Genomic DNA, 24,077 nt, shown 5'->3' with positions numbered 1-24,077 from the left:
AGTGGCTGTCTTACTGTGGACATCACAAGCTCCAGCCTTGGATAAAACTGAACTAAGTTCTCTCAATCAAAACATTTTTGGTTTGGTTGGGTTTTGGGTTTTGTTGGTTTTGTTGTTTGTGGGTTTTTATGTTTATGTTGCATATGTTTTTTCCAGCAAACAATTATGATTTCTTGATAGGACCTGTTTAGTAGACGTATTTCTTGTGTTGGGAAGAAAATGAAGATAAATAAAATACAATTTTAAAATTTTGATTTGTTGTTGAAAGTTAAATTTTTTATGCAAAGCTCGATATCATTCAAGTGGTGCAATTGATACACCAGAAGGAAGAGATGCCATCCAAACGGAGTTGGAAAAGCCAGATAAGTGGGCACAGGTGAACATAATGAGGTTCAACAAGTCCAAGTGAAAGGTGCTGAACCTGGGTCAGGACAGTCTCAAATGTGAGTACAGACTGGGAGGGGAACTCATTGAGAGCAGCCCTACCAAGGATTTGAGGGTTCTGGTAGATGAAAATATCCTCTACATGAGTCAGAAGTGCTCACTTAAAGTCCAGAAGGCCAGCTGTGTGAACCTGCATGCATGAACAAAGTGGCCAGCAGGTGGAGGGAGGTGATTGTCCCCTTCTGTTCTGCCCTTGTGAGGCCTCACTTGGAGTGCTGCATCCAGGCTTGGGGTCCCCAGCACAAGGACATGGACAAGTTAGAGCAGGTCCAGAGGAGAGCCACAAAGATGATCAGAGGGCTGGAGCATCTATTCTGTACAGAAAGACTGAGAGAGCTGGGGATGTTCAGCCTGAAGAAGAGAAGAATCTCAGGAGATCTCACTGAAGCTTTTCAGTACTTAAAGGGGGCTTATATAAAAAAACAGAGTGTGACTTTTTACTTCGACAGATAATGATAGGACAAGGGGGAATGATTTTAAACTGAAAGAGGTGAGAGATTAGATGTTAGGAGGAAATTCCTCACTCAGAGGGTGCTGAGGCACTGTAACAGGTTTCCTAGAGAGGTTGTGGATGCCCCATCCCTGGAGGGGGCAGGTTGGATGACCTACCACATCTTGATCAAGTGGGTGGCATCCCTGCCTATGGCAGGAGGGTTGGGACTGGATGGTCTTTAAAGTCCCTTCCAACCCAAGCCATTCTATGATTCTATGAAGATTCTAGGATCTTTCTAAAGTATACTCCTAAATTGATTTTAAAATTAATCCTATGTACCTGAAATTGAAATTGAAACTCAGGATTCACCAAAACCTTTGCAAAAGTAAATATGCTTTATCATTTCTATTTGAACTAAAGTATAATTTACTAACTTTTAGTCTTGCCAGAAGCCTTCACAAATGCGTGCTTAAGGCAATGTGTAAATTGCAACAAAAAAGTTTATAGTTGGTATACTCAAGTCTACATCTTTTTCTGTCAAAATGAGTAGAGACAGCAGGATCTAAATAAGATAGTTGCCCAAGGCTGAAGTCTTGAAAGAGGGAAAAAAAAAAAAAAAGATGAAAAATATAAATAATTTCTATATGAGGGATTATATTATGTAGATTATGGCACAGACATCATCTCTTAGAGGGCATGTCCCATATCATTATATACTTCTGCAAGCTTTCAGACCCAAATTGTGTTTTCTATGCACAGATATCACTGTGATTTTCTATGACTGTCACAGACAACTGCATTTTAATGAAGTCCTTTAATTAACTAATTTTACCTAGTAGCCTACTTGCTGTTGATTATTATATGTGTCCAATTTCCTTGGCATTTTGACACATTATTTCTCTGCTACACAGTAAGAGTTTATAAGTCACTTCTGTGTCCCAGAACTATTTTTAAGCTACAAAACCATGGAGTTTTGGTGATTTTTTATTTTATTTTTTTTCACAGTAAAGCTGGAAACATTCATAGCTTTTTAAATGTCATTGGTAAATATTTAACAGTTGCTCTTGCAATGAGCTGTGACAGCCCTGGGATAAAGATATCAGGTGGCAGATGTGACCAAAGGAAGGAACTCCAGAAGATTTGTAGTACTCTGGAGCATGGTTGCAGGTGAGGGAAGTTAATCTAAGTCATCAAATCAAAATGGCCATTAAAAAAAAAAAAAAAAAAAAAAAAAAAACACTTTAAAAATCTGAATCCCATTCAAGGTATCAGTAGATGATTATCTGTTTTTATTTCTGTTTTTATCAATTTGAGGAAAATAATAAAAGTCCATGGAAGCCAGTAAAATGCATGAATGACATCACTGCATACAGGATTATATAAATAATGAAGTTTGCAGATATTCCTTACGCATTTCTTGAGGAATGCTCTTGTAAGTGATATTTGAGCAGACATAGGTTTCTTTACTGAAGCTGTGTAACATGCAGTTTGAAGGCTGAGAAAGAAAACAACATGAAATAAACTTATGTTATTACCTTAATTTCTGGCTACTAATTTCAATAATAATCAGTAATCTCTTACTAATTATTACCTTCACCCATTGCTTTGATAGCTCAGTAAAAAGAGGTTTCCTATGTATCTTAAAACACGAATAACACTAAAATCTTTATTTTTTTTAATCTCACTTCCCATTCTCTCTCTCTCTATTTTTTTTTTTTTGAATATTCTATATTTTATCATTTCCAAATCAGAAATGACAGTTTGTGCTTATCAAAAAGAACAGTCACACTTCCTACCTGAATTTATCAGCTAATTAAAAAAAGAATTGCTATCTCTTCCATACTGGCCACAAGAGAAATATAAAGTCTGTGTTCTAGCAGTCTGAGTAGTAATGTGTTCAACAAAAGGATTTCAGTGTTTCATCAACAGCAATGAAATTTGCAATAGCAATTCGGCAGACTTCATTGGAAAGACTTGCTTCAATGGTTTGCCTGCAAGCTTAGAAAAGGATCTAAGTGGAAAAAGAATGAAGGAAGAAGTAAAATAAATATATATATATATATAAAATAATTACAGTTGCAATGAATTTTGTGTATAAACGTCACTTTCATATATTTTTTAAAGTGCCAGCTTGAACCTATTTTATTATTTTATTTTATTTTTTGACAGTTGTTGAGACAGGTCAGGAACTTCAGGTGGTAAAAACTCAATATGCAAACCAAAAGATCAGTTTAAATATAGGTTCTGAAATTTAGGTGCATTGGTCAAGAAAATACTGTTTTACCTACAGATACCAAAGATGACCAGAGTCTTTGAATGAATACCAGGTCCTAAATTGTAGACAGTCATGCCGGAAAAATAAATAAATAAATAAAAATTGTCTATAAGATTTAAGAGGAAACATATTAAAATTTAAATTTCTGCTCAAGCCTTCTTATTTTGCCTAGTGCTTTCACTCAGGAGTACCTAAGGCTGATCTATAGCTATATCCCATGTCTACCATTCCATATCACAGTGTAGCTAACTGCAAATGGTTGTAAATGTATATTCTACTGTACACTCCACCTCAGTTTTGGGCATGAATCAGTGAAGATTTATCTAAAAATGAACATTTATTTATTAAGTAGTCCTTAGAATATTGCAAATATGATCTTTGTGATAAATTTGTAACTTCATCATTTGTTTTACTATGGCCAAAAGTAATATATCTGCAGTTAGTAATATACCTGCACCTCAATCCACCAACAATTTCTTGATCTTTCTGTTAAAGTATGCTTTTATTACAAGCAATAAAATTCAGTTAAAAAAATATTAAGTGACTTCAAACTCATGCACTTCAACTTCATGCTTTCATTTCCTACAGTTGTCTGTGTATATATTGTGCTATTTTTATTTTTATTTTTATTTTTATTTTTATTTTTATTTTTATTTTATTTTTTTGCATTGCATTGCATTGTCCATGAAGCATTTGTGTGCTTCAAAAATGAATTTAACCTTTCTGGAATATGATTATTGTGTAACAGTGTTCCCATTCTCCAGAGGGGGGACTACATTAAAGTGACATTAATATCACAAGTGCACATTAACTTAGAATGACTAATTTGAGGTGCTCCAGGACCAGTTTTTCAGTCATTTAAGATTTAATTTTATATGCTCCAATTACTGATCTCACTGACTATATCTGTAAACTTCAAGATACCCTGCAAATTAGCAATATAATAATGACTTGTCAAGACTACCAATCAATACTGTCATTTATATTACTTGTTCAGTATCACCATCCAATTTGCATGGCAGAAGCAAACATGGAAACCAGTTTTTAGGACAGTATTAAGATGTCAAAACTAAGACATATCTGACAACACTCTGTCTCACTGAAAACCATCCTTCCATCTTTTGCATCAGACAAGGCAGAAGTTCATGGAAGGAAGGAAGGAAGGAAGGAAGGAAGGAAGGAAGGAAGGAAGGAAGGAAGGAAGGAAGGAAGGAAGGAAGGAAGGAAGGAAGGAAGGAAGGAAGGAAGGAAGGAAGGAAGAGGAAGAGGAAGAGGAAGAGGAAGAGGAAGAGGAAGAGGAAGAGGAAGAGGAAGAGGAAGAGGAAGAGGAAGAGGAAGAGGAAGAGGAAGAGGAAGAGGAAGAGGAAGAGGGGAAGAAAGTGAGAGAAAGAGAAAGAGAGAGTGAGAAAGAAAGAAAGAAAGAAAGAAAGAAAGAAAGAAAGAAAGAAAGAAAGAAAGAAAGAAAGAAAGAAAGAAAGAAAGAAAGAAAGAAAGAAAGAAAGAAAGAAAGAAAGAAAGAAAGGAAGGAAGGAAGGAAGAAAGAAAGAAAAAGAAAGATCACAACTGTAGAGTTCAAGCATGTGAAAACCACATTTTAACGTGGAGATTAATGGACAATCTGAACTTCAGATATCATCATCAGCCTGTCCACTGTATCTAGGATTATGAAACATTGATCAAACCAGATCTTCAGGTCATGTCAGGATACAGTCCATCATCCTTGATCTTACGGACTGGTAACATAATCAACACAATCAAGAACTCATTGAGCATTTACAAGGCAATTTCTCTGATGGCCATCCAGTCTGTCCTGGAATGACAGAAGCTGAATGAAAAAAAAAAATCCTTTTTCAACTTGCTGTATTTCTGTCTCAGTTACAGAGTCACTTACATATATTTTATCATTGTACCAAGCCATTTCTTTGGATTGGAATTTTCCTTTTCCGTTCTCATGTAACATTACCCACAGGGCCTAAGCAGTGCCTCCTGACAATGAGAAATGACACATCCAGTCTCAGGATAACCTAGTGTGGAAGGAACCTCTGGAGGTAAACCACTCCAATCACCCATCCAGAGAATGACCATCTTCAAAGTTAGGTCTACCTTGATTACCTCTGCTTCTGCAAGATAGGTTCTGTAAGGTATTTGGCCCTATCTGCGTAAACATGAAAGTTTCATCATTCTCCCCATTTTAAAAGGATTTGATCTCTCTGTAACCCTAATAAAGCACTAATATGAGCAAACAAAACAATAGTTTCAAACTGAAACAAGTTCATACACAATTAGCAAGTTTTCCAGACATGCCAGAAATTGAGATAAAATTACTTCCACAATCATAGACATGATCCACTTCCTGGATTCTGGGATGCTTTGGAAACTTTTTAGAGGTTTATGATCAACAGTGTTGCTGTCAGCATAACACTCATTCATTGGCATTACAAATTAAATGTCACACAGTAATAAACTAGTTTGTTCTCAGAATATACTGCATTGTTCATTGGGAGTATACTATAATGCTGCTTCATGAATTCAGTTTATGTCTATTTAAGTTTTATGTATTTAATTTTTATATGTGGGATATAGGGTAATTTTATGTTTTTACCCATTATCTAGTCTTTTTAACAGAACCATGAGCTAGTCTTCTCTAACTAAAGATCTGGGTATCTTATTTTCACAGAGCAGTTAAATTTACAGCATACTGTAAAATGTTTTCTCTTGTACAGTAGCTGTCTGTTGCATGTTGCAACATTACATTAACTCAGTTAAGGTCATTGATTGATTCAAAGAATGAAACGATTACAATTCACATTATAAAATGAATTTAAAAAAAAACATACAGATAAATGTAGTGAACTTTTCTATTTCAGTATATGGTGATTTGTTCAGCTATATTTGGCAAGAGCTTTAAAAAGGAAGTACTATATTTCTGTCATGAGTGGATAACATGGGAATGTATATCATGAAACAAGAATATATGCAGCAGTCAAGAATGTCATTGGATGCCATGTCTTCACATTTCCACATCTCACCTTGTTCTTTCAACTATGATCTTTTCATTTGTTTCATTAACACTTAGTCTAATGAAAATGTACATATTTGCTTTCCAAGTTATTTTACTAGATAATTCCAGGTTCAGTGGTTCACTCAATTCTGTAAGCAAGTGTCTGTTAACCTGAAACAAGATGTCGAGTCTCCCATGCCATCCAGAAGTAGTTGGTACAAAATACTTGGTAGTTGGTACAAAGATACTCAGTAGAAACTCCACTGTAAACAGGTCTAGACGTGGCTTAATTTCCCATTGAACTCCACACTTTGCCTGTTGGCAAATTTCCTAAATCCTGCCAGATGGGAACTCCCCAATTTGATGTCATGCTCACATATAAAAAATAGGTGAACTAGTTTTTGGCTGGGTTAGAGTTAATTGTCTTCACAGTAGCTGGTATGGTGCTACTTCTTGTATTTGTGATGAGAATCAGTGTTGATAACACATTAATGTTCTAGTTGTCACTGAGTAGTGTTTACACTGTCAGGGACTCTTCTGCTTCTCATGCTGCCCTGCCAGTGAGGAGGCTGGGGGTACACCAGAAGCTAAGAGCAGACTCAGCCAGGAGAGCTGACACAGGCTGACCAGAGGGATATCCCATACCATATGATGTCATGCTCAGAAATAAAACTGGGGGAATAAAGGAGGAAGAGGGGGACATTTGGTGTTTGTCTTCCCAAGTAACCTGTATGTGTGAAGGACCCTGCTTTTCTGGAAGTGGCTGAACATCTACCTGCCTGTTGATGGGCAGTAGTGAAATAATTCTTTGTTTTGCTTTGCTTTGCTTCCAGACATAGCTTTGCCTTCCTAGGAAACTGTCTTTATCTCGTCCCATAAATTCTCACATTTTTACCCTTCTGATTCTTTCCTCCATCCCACTGAAGGGGTGTGAGTGAGCAGCTGGGTCATGCTCAGCTGCCTAGTGGGGTTAACTCACAACATAAGGCCAGCTTGAAAGATCTAAATCCTCACATTCTTACAGTCCATTCATTCTTTTAAACTGCTTACATCCTGCTATACATTCAAGTCAGAAGTATTTTTCAGTGTTGTGTTATGCCTACATAGTATTACTTTCTATATCTCTTGTGCTTTCCCTTAGCCATTAGGAATATATCTTCGTTATTCTCTCAGAAAAGTACAGTGGTAGATGGTACTTGCATTTTAAATTAAAAATATTTGTTGCACCAAAGTGCTGCAAACATTTAAAAATCAATTTAGCTTTTATTTGTCCTGTATACTACTTTATTAGATTATTGTCTTAGATTATTGACTTATTATATTGACTTGTATGATATATATATATTTTTTCTTTAGCTTTTGCTCTAACTTAATTATTACTTTCTTTGTCACAACAGCATAGGCTTATGTGAAGTAGTTAGCTAAGAAAAATAAATGAAAATTTATTATCACAAAAAAATACTGATTTTGAGTTCTGATCAGTTCCCTCGTCTACTCCGTAAGAGAACACCATAATCAGTCACGTCAGACTAACATCAAGTAGGTAGTTCTGTGGTTCATAGGCAACACTGGAAAGAAGGATTGCTAATACTACTGCAGAATCCCACTGCACATCTGTTCTGTATGAAAGTAAAACCTAAACACCAGTATAAGTCCTTCCAGAGTTTTCAGTTCACTTAATTTTGACTTATAATATGGCTATCCATGGCTTTGTCTTGTTAATATCAATGCCTCTGTGTGCTGAGAGTTGATATAAATGAGTTGTTAATGGAACAATTACTCCTCAGAGAGAAACTTTTCAATTAAAAATTCTCACACTAGCTAAATGAGACAATAGCTGTTGTGAAATATATGAAATAGGACTAAAACTGTAGCTGAATATTGCTGACAGTTCTGGTTATCTCAGTTTGGGAAAGCTATTGTGGAAAAAAGTACAGGAAAGCTCAATAAGGAGAATCAGAGAAGTAGAATGGCTTCTCTTTAAAATGAGATTGAACAAGTTCTTCATTTATGAAATGAAAGGGTTCTGGGGGCATAAAAAAATGGTCCCCTGTGGTTTTGGATGTCAAAATTATAAACAGGTAAAGAAAGGGATTTGACAAAGTCACAGAAGTCTAAGGCATGGAAGAAGTGTTTATTAACATCCAGTAAAGTTTAGTAGAAAGCCTAAAGTTTCTCTGGAGGCCTTGTAATAAAATAAAATTAAGAAAAGAAAAGAAAAGAAAAGAAAAGAAAAGAAAAGAAAAGAAAAGAAAAGAAAAGAAAAGAAAAGAAAAGAAAAGAAAAGAAAAGAAAAGAAAAGAAAAGAAAAGAAAAGAAAAGAAAAGAAAAGAAAAGAAAAGAAAAGAAAAGGAGAAGAGAAGAGAAGAGAAGAGAAGAGAAGAGAAGAGAAGAGAAGAGAAGAGAAGAGAAGAGAAGAGAAGAGAAGAGAAAAGAAAAGAAAAGAAAAGAAAAGAAAAGAAAAGAAAAGAAAAGAAAAGAAAAGAAAAGAAAAGAAAAGAAAAGAAAAGAAAAGAAAATATTGAGAGTCCATAAAGTGAGAGATTTTGGAAGTGAACATTTTTTTTCAGGTTCTACCTGGAATAGATACAATTGAAGAACATAGTTGTAAAGCTAGAGATAAGTCAATTGAACAGAATCATCAGAGCTGTGAAAATCCTCCATGGCTGAAGGAGACTAAGCTTCTTATACACATAGGAAGGATACATGAATGGAGATCTGATGAAGTTACTGATTTACAGACAGAAGTGAGTCCTCCGGAACTGACTTCTACATGAACACAATATGCAGAAGCTTCTGTGTGAGCATCCTTTTCTGGCTTTCATTGCTGCACATAATGAGCACCAAGTCTCAAGCTTTCAACACTAGACCCATTTTTCAAAAAGGGAAAAATCCAGGCTCTGGGACTCAAGTCTTGAGTATCCCAGACAGTTTTACTTAAGGCACATTAGAATGCTTCCTGAATTTCAAGGATGTTGAGCTGTCCAATCAGACATAGGCCCAAATTCTTTGAACCTGTCTTTGCATCATCCACTTATATCAGCAACACTGACTATGTTCAAATTCTTTGAACCAGTCTTTGCATCATCCACTTATATCAGCAACACTGAAGAACTAATGTTCTTCAGTTACAGAATTATTTGTTTTGCTAAAATATGTCTGCAGTGAATATTCTTTAAAATTTGCTGGGTCAGTTAAACAACTACTGCAACAGCCACTGGGACAAAGTCATAGTACAAGTCATCAGGCCCTTCTACTCTTCTCCTTTTTCTGATAGTCCTTTAATATTTTTAACAAGATTGCTTTTAAAGAAACATTAATGATTTGCAGTTTGCGAACTCATATCTAAATCTTATGCTCCCAAGTGTAGGGATGAAATTTATTTGCTTTACCAGGGTCTAGGCTTACATAGTTTATAGCTGTGTTAAAGAAAACTTTATTTTACTTTATTTTTAAGAAGCTTACAGTTGTCCAGTGGCATGGGTTTGATAATATTTTCTTTTGTATTTTAAATTAGTAGAATAGATAAAGAAGTTATATAGGTATAAATACTACTTCAAGGGTTACAAGAAATGCCTTCTTCTGAATTACCAACTTACAGTAGAATACTGCATTATTGGTCAATGCTTTGAGCTATTCTACATCCTTCAATTATGACAGTGTTCATACCATATTCTTTAAATGAATCAACACTGTTCAGGAATTCAAATACATCACCTGAAGAACAGCAGGATGTACAGATTAAATTCTGCTCAGGCACAATAGCTATTCTGAAGTTTAGCTAACTCTTTATTGAAAAATTCCCTCTGCCACAGTAAATCCAGTTAACACCCTGTTGGTTTATACCCATGGAAACCAAAGACTCAGTGTACTGATTGCAGTAGAAATATTCAAGTCCTATTCCAGGAGAAGTGCCAGGGCACAGCAAGGGTCTGCTGCTCCCAGGGGCAGACAAGCTGAGAGCTGAGGTGACCCCAGCACAGGCCATGTCCCCAGCCACAAGCATCTCCCAAAGTACAGTAGACAGAGCCAGTGCTGGGAACAAGCTCCTTTAGCAGCCCCAGCAGCCCAGTAAGGGCTGAATCTGGTCCAAGGTCCATTCAGTCAGGAAGCAACAGCAGATGGAGCTGCAATTTAGGTCCAAAACATACACACAGGTCTAAAGGATAGAACCAAAAAAAGGCACACCTAAAACCTGAGACAAGGATCCGGGGCTTCAATGGAGACTGTCTATTCATGAGCAGATGTGTGCCTGGCCAGGAAAATTAAGGCCTATTAGTACTATCAGAAAATAAGAGAGCTATTTGATCTTAAGTAACTATTTTCAGGTGATCCTGAGACATTTCTGGTTACAATATCCTGAAGGAGAAAAATTTAATGATGTTCCTAGGGAATATAGATAGCATGAATACAAAATAAGAAATACTAAATAAGTACTAAATACTAAATACTAGTTATTGATGTGCTGGTATATAAGTAATGCAGTAAAATATCAATACATGTATATCACCTTTACTGCTAAAGATATCATTCTGCTGCTTTCCAGAAGAGAAGAGAGTTTCAAATAGAGAAAATAAACGTATTTTTTTAGATGTCTGTGTTTTCCAAGGCTGCTACTTTAGGTGTTCCTCATACATACTAGTGCATATAGCTGTATCTTTTCCCAGTGACATCTCTTAACAATTGCCAGTTGCTTTGCTGTACTCATTGTTAATATTTCCTTTATTTTTATAATTTCTTGGGCCTTTTAAAAAAATCTCTATTATTAATTCCACTCTGCAAGTGAATTCTTCATTCAAAGAAAGGGCATGAGTTGTATCCAGTGGTGAACTGTTTTTATTTATGTTTGTCAACGTAATTCATCCAAATAACCCTTATTTGCTCTCTTATATAATTTCTTTCTCATTGAACCTGTGGGTGGATTAGATTTTTTGGACATCTAACCATTGCACAGACTGAGTACCTTTAGAAAGTTGTCTATGCCAACTGTTTTCTAATGCTGGGATATAAACCTCCATACTTCATACTTTGGAGAAGCATTTGGACAGGGTTGCTTTTGAACAAACTTTAGCAAAGAAAAAGGCTGTGTTTGGCAGATTCGATAACTTCTCTGAAGCTTCCCATCTGCTTCCTTCCAGGAGTTTTGTGATGTGCCCAGCAGACAGAGCCCAGACCAGAGGGCAACCCCATGTCTGTTCCCAGAGCTGTGCTCTTTCTGAAACCAGCTTCAGATCAGTCTGAAGTAGCTTATGAAAACCTTTCCAGTATACTCATTAAACAGACCATTTGAACCCCAAATCTATGAATCTCTTCACAGGGGTCTGCACTAGCTCCTACACCCAAGCTTTCTGAAACTTGCTCTTCTTTTCATAACTTATGAAAAATAAATGAATTTCAAAGGGAGATGAGTAACAACCACAGCTGGTCAAAGGTCACCTGAGGAAATGTCCCACTTGTATTGGCTATGTAAACTAGCTGGCAGTACAGACAGTTACTTCACAGCTAACAGAGTGTTTTTCATTCCAGAATAAGAAACAACAAACCCCACTTTTTAATCAGATGTTTTCTGAGTCAGATTCTCTCAGCTGAGTTCTTCTCTTCCACTTTCTGGAATAATAAATAATAAATAACAGTCATTACACTTAGAAAAGATGCTATTTTTAATCTGAAAGGGGATTTTTATTTTACTTATTTTTTCACTTTCTAACTTTCCTTCTGTCCTGTGAAGATGAAAGTTGCTGTATGAATGCAAATTTCATTCATATATTCAATCACTTATCCAACTCCAGCTTTTGATAAATATGATAAGACTTGTCTCAGGGATAGAAGAGAGGCTGACTGATTCCATTTCTGATTTAATGGTTACTAAGAGCTTCATGCAAAATTCTGCAGGAGCAAGCCCCTCCATAAAAAAGAAACACATCACTGTCATTTCCAGTTATCTTTTTTACACTAGGCAATGATTTTTTTTATTGTGGTGTATTAAACAAAATCAGTTTTTCATAAAGTATACTTTACGAATACCCAGATATATGTTTGTTTTTACATCTGTGGTGGGATTTAGTCTCAAAGAGGCCCTTTTTTCCATGTCTTTTAATAAAGATCTATGTAGGAATTGTTACTTTTTTATTCAAAAAGCCACTGCCATGTTTCACTGAGGTATATATTGGTCAGTGTTCATTTTAGTGTAAGGGTTTTGACATAAAGCATTACAAGGACGTTCTTTATAGCATTTGAAATTTTCATAAATGTATCTGTCCAGTCAAATCCTTTTTTTCTGGAGAATTTTTTTACTCCTGTTTTCACTTCAGCTTTCTAATTTTTACTCTACATAGCCTGTAAATAAGAAAAAGGCATCCTGGTATATGGATGACTATAGGACAGAAAGCACTATTGTAACACTGTACTCGCATAATGCTTTTTGGAGTTAGTGAAGTATGACTGGAGACTAAGAAAACATCTTATCCACATTTAAGCAGAAGCACAGCACTGTTACAGCACTTTTTTTTTTTTTTTTTTTTCATGAGAACGGCCACCAGCTGAAAGCAGTGTTTCAGTTTCCAATGAGAAAGGCAGGAAAGAAGCCTCTTCAGATCGATTTGAACTCAGACATCCAAGAGAGCGTAATTTTCTTAAAGCACTTGTTTCTTAATATATTGTGAGGTTTCCATGCTGATCACTGGGTGAACAATAGCCTGGGGATTTGCAGAGTATTTCAGAGTGTCTCCATCTCAGGTTTTAGGACTCCTGTTTTTATCTTTAATGCCAGTCTACAATTTTTTTTTATTTTTTTTTTTTTCCTAAACAAGATTTTGAGCTACAGCACACTGTGAAGCTGTTGACTTTGTCCAGAACATCAGAAAAAGTTTGAGTATGTGCTTCCTACAGGAGCTGCAATAAGTACCATGCAGGGCAGTCAGAAATCTCTTCAAATCTCTTTTTTTTTTTTTTTTTTTTTTTTTTTTTTTTTAGTTACACATGGAAATAAGTAGTTAAGTCTTTCAAATAATGTAAATGCAGCTGTATTACCACCTGCCTTCTCATTGTCTAAATTACACTGCACACAAATAGTTTCTTCATATATTCCCTTCTGTATACATTTGCCAGATTCCTTCAGCAGGTTTTCTTACTTTAAGAAAAAAAAAAAAAATATATATATATATATACATATATATATATATATATATATATGTTGTTTTCCTTAATTTTTTTATGTTTGGGTGCCCAGATTTCTCACCTAGACATGGTTTTGTAGGCAGCAGTTTTGTAGTTACAGAAAGCAGGCAAACCTCATGCCACTTTTTTAAAATTCAAGAGTCTTTTAAATTACCTCTTAGTATGATCCTATGGTTAAGATTTCAATAACTATTTGGAGTTTCAGAAAGTTTTACAAAGAAACTTCTTTTCTGTTGTAATCTCTAGAGCTGTCACTTGGAGAAAGATGCAGCAGCATCTTCCTTGTTTGAATTGTATTCTTTGGCCTGGTGATATGCTATTCTGTCTTCATCAACTGTGCAATCTCAAGTCCAAAATCTTTAAGCTAAAGTGCAAGAAGATTTCAACAGTTCAGTTCACTAGACTTTTTCACTAGACAGGTTAATGACATTGCAAGTCCAGTGGAAATATTTTCTCCTAGAAGTTTCTATATCAAACTCTCTTTGCACAAAAATATAAAATTGTTTCTATGGCTCAGTAATGAGCATTGCACTCCAAACCAAATTTTTGATTACATGGTGATGATTTTTATAAAGTTTCCTATGATATCTTGCTATCCATTTGATATTTATAAAACACTATTATCACCAGCCTGCACACTAACACTGAAGCAAAATATCAATATCACTGATTTCAGTGGAAGTTAATTGCTTAAGTGCTTCTAAAAAGTTCCTATATAGCTAATCTCAAGTCACTAGCAACCTCTTACAAAACAGCTGCACTTAAATTCTAAGGACAATAAGAAATAAGAGTATCCAGGAAATATCTCTATGCACAGTAGTCTCCAATGGTAAGATTAATATTATTGAAAATCTGTTGGCAACTCTTTATCTGAGAGAGAAAGATTAAAAATAAATAAATCTTTTCATATAACTATATCCATGTTGTTTTCTAGTTATCTCAAGCAAGTCAGTAATATTATTTGTCCCTAAAAAGCAGCTGAGTTCCTTCTGGCCTTAGCCTAGCCTGTGGCTGCACTTCCCAAATAATTTGTGAGTTGTGTGGCAGTAGTGCCAGGAAATGCCTGAAGAAAACTTATTTGTCTCTGACACTTTGGAATGCTTACTTTGGTGTGGTGTTCTTATAGTGTCAGTCTCATACTACTCCTGACACACTGCCATAAAAATAATAATAATAAATAAATAGATAAATAAATAAATAAAACTCAACTGCAGAACAGACCACTCCTTTATACAATTACAGCCTCACCAGAAACAGGTAGAGGTTCCCGCTATAAGATAGCTGTCTTCCATGTGTTGTGGAGTATTTACAGAAACAAGGAAAATACATTTCTGGCTGCATCTTCCCTTGTAATATATGCTAAAATTCAGGAGGATAGAACAGACAACAAGATGCAGTGATGTGGTAAAATGAATACATTAGGAATGACATATGTCAGAAGTACTCATGTCATAAGACATATGGATGGTATATATGAAACCTAGGGACAACAGCCAGAAATCTGGTGCATGCAGACAATGACCTGAGACTGGGGTCACTGGCCTCCAGTTTGGAGCTTTGTCTTGCACCTATGGCATCCTGTACACCTAGAGAAAGCCAGCCAAGACTCGAATAGCAGAGAAATGAAGCAGTCCTCCCAGCCACCATGGTCATTTCCACCTTCCCTCACTGGGTTTTACCTGGGTGGAGAGTTTAGGTAACCTACACAAAGCCAGGGAACATGCTGGAGAGGGATGAATAAGGAAGAGCCAAACTCCTCCACTGACAACATCTCATGACAAGGACAGCAGATAACAGCCTGGGGACTAAATCTGCCTTGTGGTAGCTAGGGACTAAATCTGCCTTGCAACTGTTTAAGACCTTTCCTTCAGACGTATGGGAAGTATTGTTGGAGTTGGCATATTGGCAGAATATGTAGGAACACGAATGACTTTCCACTTTGTATGGAAGAAATGATTGTCCCTTTCAGAAGATTAAAATAAAAACCCAGGAAACAAAATATCATGATTTATTTCAGTAACATTTCAAAAATAAAATAAAATGAAGTCAGCTTAATTTATCTTGCCTATTGTAAAATTATGAGCACTGAAAGTGTAAAAATCAGTATAAAATCATATAAAATTTCCAGAATTCTGCAGTGTTTAGGGGAAACATAAGTATCAAAAGGAATGGGATACATTCCTTTCTCATCTCTGTCGTTTTCATCTGTCTGCAGACTCTGGCTGACATCAACTCCATGTGATTCATATTTTTAAGCTTTTATTTGCATTAACAAGTGACAAATATTCCAAGAAAACTATATCTCTTGTCAAATAAAGGGCGATTTGTGTCACTGTATACACAAAGAAGCTCACATATATTTAAAGAATGAGAACGGAGTTTCTGACCTCAGTATATGACCCGTGGATACGCATGTCTCCATAGCATCTATGCTTTAATTTGTCTTCGATCTCAAGTGTTTCACTACAGTGCCAATGCTTTATCTATATATTTTTTTAATCACATCTTCATCTGATTGACTGTGTTTGATTTTATTATAAATGATCTTCTCATGCATTGAATGCTTAGACCAGATAGTGTTAGTCTGTTAGAGTGATTCATTTTTAGTAAAGGGAACAGACTTTCCTTGTGTCACTTCATAAATACTTAATCATAAACACTCACAAAAGCATTTCATATTACTTGGAGGCCTAATGTAGGCGTGGGTGATTTTCTGGCTCTTAATTCCATTGACTGACTGCTGAAGATTATATTAATTATTATTATTATAATTATTAACTATATGTAACCACCTGTAAGTCTAAGCATGAAGTAAACCGAGAACCTTAACTTCAGATATCAGAACAGCAGATAAGATTTCTCAGTAAGCAAGCACTGCTTCCAAATATGTTCTTGGCCCACACCTGTATTACGTCAATACAGGACTTCCCTGAGTCTATTGAAGTTGAAGGAGGACTTACTGGTCTGACATACTAGCTAACACAACAGCAAAGGAGAGGCAGTTCAAAAGGATGCATGGTTTTACAAGCTCCTTGCGGTTCTGTCCCCTGTACCTACATATCACTGAGACTCATGATCTTCTCCTGTCTCTTCTCCCAGACCTACTTAACAACTTTTTGTTGAGCAATAAAATTCCCCAGTCTACAAATTCATCACAAATAAGTGAAAATATTTAGTTAGAACTCCTATAAACTCTTCCATTAGCATACTGGTCACTCATCTTCCCACTGAAATATTTTTAAAATCTTTTAAAAATCTTTTAAAAATAAATCATGACATTCAAGGTGGAGTCATATAATCTTACACTTCAGTGAACTGTTACTCTCTACTTTAAAGGGAAATTTTATTTTGCTAAATGATTTGCTATGATTCTCCTTATTGATTCCCTCCACACAAATTTTGCACTGATGGTCAGCCTCATCAATTTAAATGGGAAGTGTGTTGTAGCCTACAGCACATGCCTAATAGAAGCCCCTCTTTTTTGTTTGTGATGCAAAAGCAGGCAACAGGAGTTCACATTATGGAGAATAACCTCTGTATCCTGCCTACCATGAATGACTGCTAAAATGTCAGTTTGTCACTACAAAATTCTGACACTTCAGTGTTAGGCCAAATAGCTAGCTTAGAAGCTTCACACAGTGTTTTAGTGCTCTTTGCTCTCACCTGTTACCACTGGTTGCTTACATACAGCTTGAGCTCAAAGTGTTGTCTTCAGTTTATGTGGCAAGGAGGAGCCTCAGGGGAGGCCTCTGTGAACAGAGCCCAGCAGCTGCCCCATGTCAGATCAAAGCCAGTTCCAGCCAGATCCAAAGCAACCCACTGCTGGCCAGGTGATAGAATCATGGAATCATAGAATATCCTGAGTTGGAAGGGACCAACAAGGATCATAGAGTCCAACTCCTGGCTTCACACAGGTCTACCCAAAAAATCAGACCATGTGACTAAGTGCACAGTGCAAGGAGGAATCTGTAGGCCACAATGAGGTCTCCCCTCAGGCTCCTCTTTTTCCAGACTAAACAAGCCAAGTGACCTCCCTCATACGTCTTCCCCTCTAGGCCCTTCACCATTTTAGAAGCCCTTCTCTGGACACTCTCCAATAGTTTCACATCCTTTTTGTACTGTGGAGCACAGAACTGCACACAGTACTCAAGGTGAGGCTGCACCAGCTCAGAGTAGAGCGGGAAGTCAGTGGTGTTGGTTGGGTCTCTGGGAGAGCAGATTTAAGGGAAAAACCTTCTGTGCAGCAGTAGCTGGGAGAGGAGTAAGAAGCAGCCCTGCAGACCCCCAGGTCAGTGCAGCAGGAGAGCAGGAGGTGCTCCAGGCATGGAGCAACAGTTCCCCTGCGGCCTGTGGTGGAGTAGGCTGGCCACCTGCAGCCCATGGGTCCCACATGGAGCAGATCTCCACGCTGCAGCCCATGGAAGAGTCCGCGGTCGAGCAGGTAGATGTGGCCTGGAGGAGGCTGCGGCCCATGGAGAGCCCCCGCAGGAGCAGGCCCTGGGCCGGAGCTGCAGCCCATGGAGAGGAGCCCACGCAGGAGCAGGGGTCTGGGGGCAGCTGCCACCCACCCGTGGGGGACCCATGCTGGAGCAGTTTGCTCCTGGGGGATGGGCCCCATGGTAAAACCACCACAAGTGTGATCTCAGGGATAGTAGGTCATTGCTCAAGGCAGTCCTGACTTTCTGTATCACTGTGGTGCAGCCAGAGCAAGCGCTCATGAAGTGGCATATTCATCACACTCATGCTGTGTTTACACTTACCAAGTAAGGCAACTGTGTCTGCTCATCCCGCTTCTTCTTGTTTGTAGTGTCAAGCAATGTGTGTCTGTAAACCATCATACCCCTCCATCTTCTCATGCACACCTTTTGTTTTAGAGAAACTGTCATAGCCTATACAAGACTGGGCAAGTCGCTATATATGTCACTGATATGGAAGGAAGAAAGATTGTGCAATTACTAAAAATGCATAGAAAACAAACAAACAAACAAACAAACAAAAACAGGCTATATTGTCGAACCTTATAAGTGATCTAAATGGGTACTTTTATTTCATGAGGTTTTCTAAGATATTTTTTTTCTTTTTAAGTCTGCATATTTCTAGTTTTATATCTCTTAAAAATATTTTCATCTCACCAACCTATTGAAAAGCAAACTTAAACATGGAAAGGTTCTTCTTTGTCAAAGCTCTTCACAAGCATGCCTATAAACAGATGCTTCTTGTAACACAGAATGACCAGAGCAACACTGAGCTTCTTGTTTTCATAGACTCCTTGAATATCAGTAGGGAAATTAAGTTCTCTTGTTCATTTTCAACATAGCATCTGACATCTCTTACAGGGCAAAATAATACAATACCTCAGTTACAACAAAGAATATGAGAGATAGAAACATTTCCTTTCATGCAAGTTGATTTTAAATCTCATAGAATTAATTGTGAGGGACTGTTAGGGCTCCCCACCAGAACACTGTAATTGTGGAAGGTTTTACCTGTTTAGCTTAGGTTTAGTACAGATCTGTGTATGTCAAGTACATACACAATCAATAATAACCAGAAAAACAGCTGCTATGGAAATGAACCTAACCTGTGATGGTTTAGACACAAGATTAGGGTGCTAAAAAACAGAAAGCAAGCTTGAGGGCTGAATGGTATGACCATATGGAGTTCACCCTCATCCTCTTGCATAAACACAAAGCTATCACTTAGTGTTCTGCTATAGCTGAAAGGCATAAAATTCTGAAAAAACATCTTAGGTTCAGGGATCACAGCTAGCATGAGAGGAAAAACCATTATGAAATACTGCATTTCTTTCTTGTTTTGAACAGACTGAAAGATTTTCTTTTTACCAAAATCTTTTCCTTCATTTAATTCTCTATTGATTTTAATTAAGTCCTCACCAGGTGTGTACCTCCAGCTGAGTGTTTTTATTTTTTTATTTTTTTATTTTTTTCCCTAGCCAATCTGTTTTTTAGACTGTTTTTCAAGGTTTCAAATCCAATGAAAACCCAAGAGTGCAATAGCAAAAAATTGGCTATGTGCTAGGAAATGAACCACCTATAATCTGTCACTGTGAGATTCCTTTAAAAGTCTCCTTCATAGATGACCAGCAGTGGATCTAAAATTCTGGCTAATGATTCTCATGAAATGCCTTAAATTTAAAATTGTTTAGGAAGGTTAATTTAAAAAGGTCTCCTTCTTTAGGAAAGTGATTAAGATCAGCTTATTGTTAAGGAAATGCTCTGCTAAATAAGTATATGTGGTTAACTTTTGTCACAGACTCACTGAGAGACCATGAACAAAATGACTATTTGATCCCTCCCTCATCTGTAAATGTATGATAAAGACTGTCCTTTTTTTGTCCCAGTTTTGTACAAATTCATTAGTACAATATTGGTGAATGCCAGGAAAGTCCTGAAAACAGATGGGCAGTCAGTTGTGCTTACATTACATAGCTGCCTTGTTTTTAAATCAGCATCAGTGCTAACAATGACAATAATGTACAAAATCTTTGCTTTTTATTTTTGAGAGTTTATTTTATTGTAAAATTGTAATATTGTAAAATTTAATATTGTAAAATCCAAAGCACTTACACTAAGAAATCTCAAAAATTATGATGTTCAACTGATTTAGATAATTATGAAAATCCCATCTTAATATGTGCTACCACACCACCTAAATGTTTAATTATCATAATTCTTATACTAAATGTTGAAGCTAAATAACTCAATAACTTCATTAGCTGGGAGAAACCTTATAGAACAGAAAACTGAAAAGAAGCCCATTACAAGAAGAGATCAAAAAGAAGGCTATATGAACAGGAGAGAGACCAAATAAATGGTCAGGGAAGATTACTTACATGATTAGCTAATTCATTTACAGTGACAAATCAGGAGGAGCTCAAGTGTTTTATGCAAAGACATAAACATTTATATAAGACAGTCACTGTGAAATACAGTTAAAGCTGTGTACAACTAAATATTTTCCTAGCATGGTGTTTCTTATAATCCACAATCTAGGATACACATGGGCTATGCATTACTACTGTTCACATTTGAAAGTATTAAAATTATAACATTTTACAGAGTTAAAAAAAAAAAAATAAAAAAAAAATAAAAACAATCACAACTTTATTTATTTTAGTATACATCTCTATACCTTCATATTCTATAAAATGATAGCTTTTGTAGTAGTGTTGAAAACTATAATTTCTTGCAATATGAACTGAAAAACGATCAGTTTCAGCTTAGATCACTGTTATATTGCTCTTGAAAATGAGCCTACATGGGAAAGGATTTTCCAAAGAAAAATAATTCAAATGTAATAAAGATTCTTAAAAAAAATATATATCTTTTTCTAATTTCCTCCAATTCATACTCTCCAAAGGGTAAAGTTTTTGCTGTTATGAACAACTTATAAATTATATGTTCTGCAAGTGGTTGCCCTGGGTGTTCTTTGGAGTTTCAGTTCTTTTAAGTACAATCTCAAAGAGTGTGCACAGTTTATTTCAGGCACAAGACTTTAGCCTGCAAGACCTCAGCCAAGTGGCACTGCAAGGCTGGTAAGAATTAAAATGAAAAGAAATAAAAATAAACAAAAAGGAAGGGAAGGGAAGGGAAGGGAAGGGAAGGGAAGGGAAGGGAAGGGAAGGGAAGGGAAGGGAAGGGAAGGGAAGGGAAGGGAAGGGAAGGGAAGGGAAGGGAAGGGAAGGGAAGGGAAGGGAAGGGAAGGGAAGGGAAGGGAAGGGAAGGGAAGGGAAGGGAAGGGAAGGGAAGGGAAGGGAACTTCAGAGTTAGTGCTATCTCAGCAATTTTTATGACTTGCCCAGTTTAAATCTCAATATTCATATGTATCCAGTCAGGGAAAATGAATAAGGAATATTATCTGAAACTTTCTGTGTTCTTTAAGAGCTGTGCAGTCTATGGCTAAGGACCTACTAATATTTCAGGAGTTACCTCTATTTCCATTGTTCTAGCGGTGACCCACTGAATGATTTATCACATTTACCATTTGCATATGTTCAATGTGAAACCACATAAAAGTAATTTCATAATTCTATGAAATATTATTGAAAGCAAGAATGGGCAAGCTAGTCATTAATTTAGTCAAAACCTGTTGCATTTTGCAGAATTGTAATGGTTTGAGTCCTAAACACCAGATGAAATCTCTTTGCTGAAAAATACCATACTTGTGTCATTGGAACTGGAAATTTTTTTTAATTTGTTTTAATAAGGAATCTAGAAATAATAATAATAATTTTTTTAAAATGTGAATCTGTGGCCTTGTCAAATTAAAAGTTTGAAGTTCTTTTGTAGCTCTGAAATTCTACATATCTTTAATAAACTCCTGAGTATTCACTGGAAGTTCATGGGCAGCTGTTTTAAGTAAATCAAGTCTGGAAGAGCTGGCATTTGGTTGAAGATAGGGGAATAAGCAGAAAGTAATCACCAAAAAATAACCTTACTAAGAACAATGTAGAAAAAAGTATGTTGACTACCTTAATTAATCATTGTAATTTTTGAAGGTACTCATTTGGTATTTTGTTTCTACTTGATGGCTTGTTGTACTGAAATGTCTGAAATTTCTTCTCTTTGAAAATATTAAATGTGTCATTGCACTGCCAACAAGGACATTGATGACTGGTCAAAATCTGTCTGAGAACCATTGACTGAAGAAATAGGGGTGGTGACAGGAAATGAGCTTAGATGAGTTTATATCCCAGTATGAGTATCCCAGTATCCCAATGAGCTTATATTCCAGTATTCCAGTGAGTTTTAACAAAACGCCATGAAATGGCTATGTAAAAGTCTCCCTTAGTTAATTACTTTTCATTCTAACTCTGCAGTTCTACAAGCTCTCCAACCCTCCAAAATCTTCCTGGACAGGCAAAATTGTTACTTGCAAGAAATAATGACAACATTGTGGCACATCTTGATTATGATGTGGAGAAGATGACAGACATCTATGTCTTTTTTTTCGCATTTTAAACCTCCTTTACATGTTATTGAAACTGCTTGACATAGGCCACAAATTCCTAGAGCCTTTCATAAAAGCAGGAACTATCTTCTAAAGTGCCCTACCATTTTTTTCTTTTTGCCATGCAAAACTTTAAACTGCAAATTTCAGAGTTTTAAGGGCTCTCTTGTGTGTCCATGCACGAGCTTTATATTCTGTCAAATTGGTTGCTAAGAAAAAAAAAAAAAAAAAAAAAAAAAAGATTTCTGCTGTGTATTATCACTTACTCTAATAGTCTGGTATCTTCAAAAGGAAAACACGTCTCATATGCGTGTATATGTATGGAATGCATATAAATTGACTTAATATTTTTTCCAATCATAATTTGCTTCAACATTTAATTATTATATGAATTGATGTTTCAAAGGCATTTTGTTAAGGCATGCCTTGTGTGAACTGCCTTTATGTATAAAACCTAGAACACACAAAGGAGCTGCCTAAAGTACATCAAAAGAGGCTAGCATTATTCCTTCATTTATTTATTGGCTTTGTTGCAAATAAATAGTTGTAGCCTCAAAAACTTGAGTATAAGCAGTTGATCTCTTCATGTTTATGGAATCACAGAATCATATAATTATTTAATTGGAAAAGACCCATGAGATCATCAAGTCCAACCATACCTAACACTACCAAGTCCACCACTAAACTTTATCTGCTTCTTTTTATATTCTCTGCAATAATTCCTTCTCTTGGGACAGTCTAACCTTCAGTGACTGAGAAACAAGACAGAAGTTAACTGATTCATATGCTGGTAGACCCTGCATAAAGATTCCAATATAGGGATATGAAAGGATGATAGGAAACTAAACAGAACTTAGTCTTTCTGAAAATTCAGAAGAAACCCATAGGCATGCCCACGGGCTTTGGCAGAAACCAGATTCAGTGCTAGGAACTATTACTACAGCATCAAAACCAAGAAGTAGGATAACGTATCTCCTCTTCCTCAGCCTATCACCTGCTGCCCAGGCTCCTAACAGCGTCTTGAAGGTGCCCAAGTCTCAGAGCAAGATGAAAGCAGACTATCAAAAAAATAAAATAGATATCTTATTCAATCCTTCAGGCATTTTCTTCATCATAATAGTCTTCAGCAACAAAAAATACATTATTCAAAGCCCAGTGGTATGAAAAGGCAGAAAAACCAATAGGAAAACAATAGGAAACAGAAGGCAAAACAAGTGGATGTCTTTAACAATGACTAAGAAAAGCTGTTCTCTTACCTTGTCTTTTTATTGTTTTGCAAGGGTTGAAGAAGGATTTTTTTCAAGTGAAAAAGAACTGAATAAAGTTTTTCTGCATTATATTTGTCAAACCTCAAGAAACATGCTTCAGTTCCCTCCATCCGCTGTTAGGTGTGATTAGCACACACTTCTGCTAACCGAAGGTGTGCTAGCTCCTCACTTAAAAGAATAGGAAAGGATGCCAGTTTCAAATGATCTTTTCTGCTTGTTTTAGGAAGTGTTTGTCTGTTTCCCATTGCAGGCTTGTTGAGGTCTGAATGAAGCAGTCCAAATAGCGGGGAAGAAGACATAGGATTAAACAGTCAAACATTAAACTAAGGTGTGCGTGTTCTGCTTCTGCAGTGCTCTCAGCCAGAGGGAACTTGGTGTTCAGGGGAATCACCCAAGGAAATGTTTGTCTGTTAAAATAGCCAGAGGATGCAAAAAGCTGCTCAAAGCCCTGAATATACTGCAGGCAGGCATTTGGGCAATAGCCATGAGACTATTTTTGAAGATACCTGC

The sequence above is a fragment of the Netta rufina genome (genome assembly GCF_964035555.1).
Source record: "Netta rufina genome assembly, chromosome: 3".
NCBI classification, from domain to species: Eukaryota; Metazoa; Chordata; class Aves; order Anseriformes; family Anatidae; genus Netta; species Netta rufina.
The sequence above is the reverse complement of the archived record's forward strand: the minus strand, read 5'-3'. Positions refer to the sequence as shown.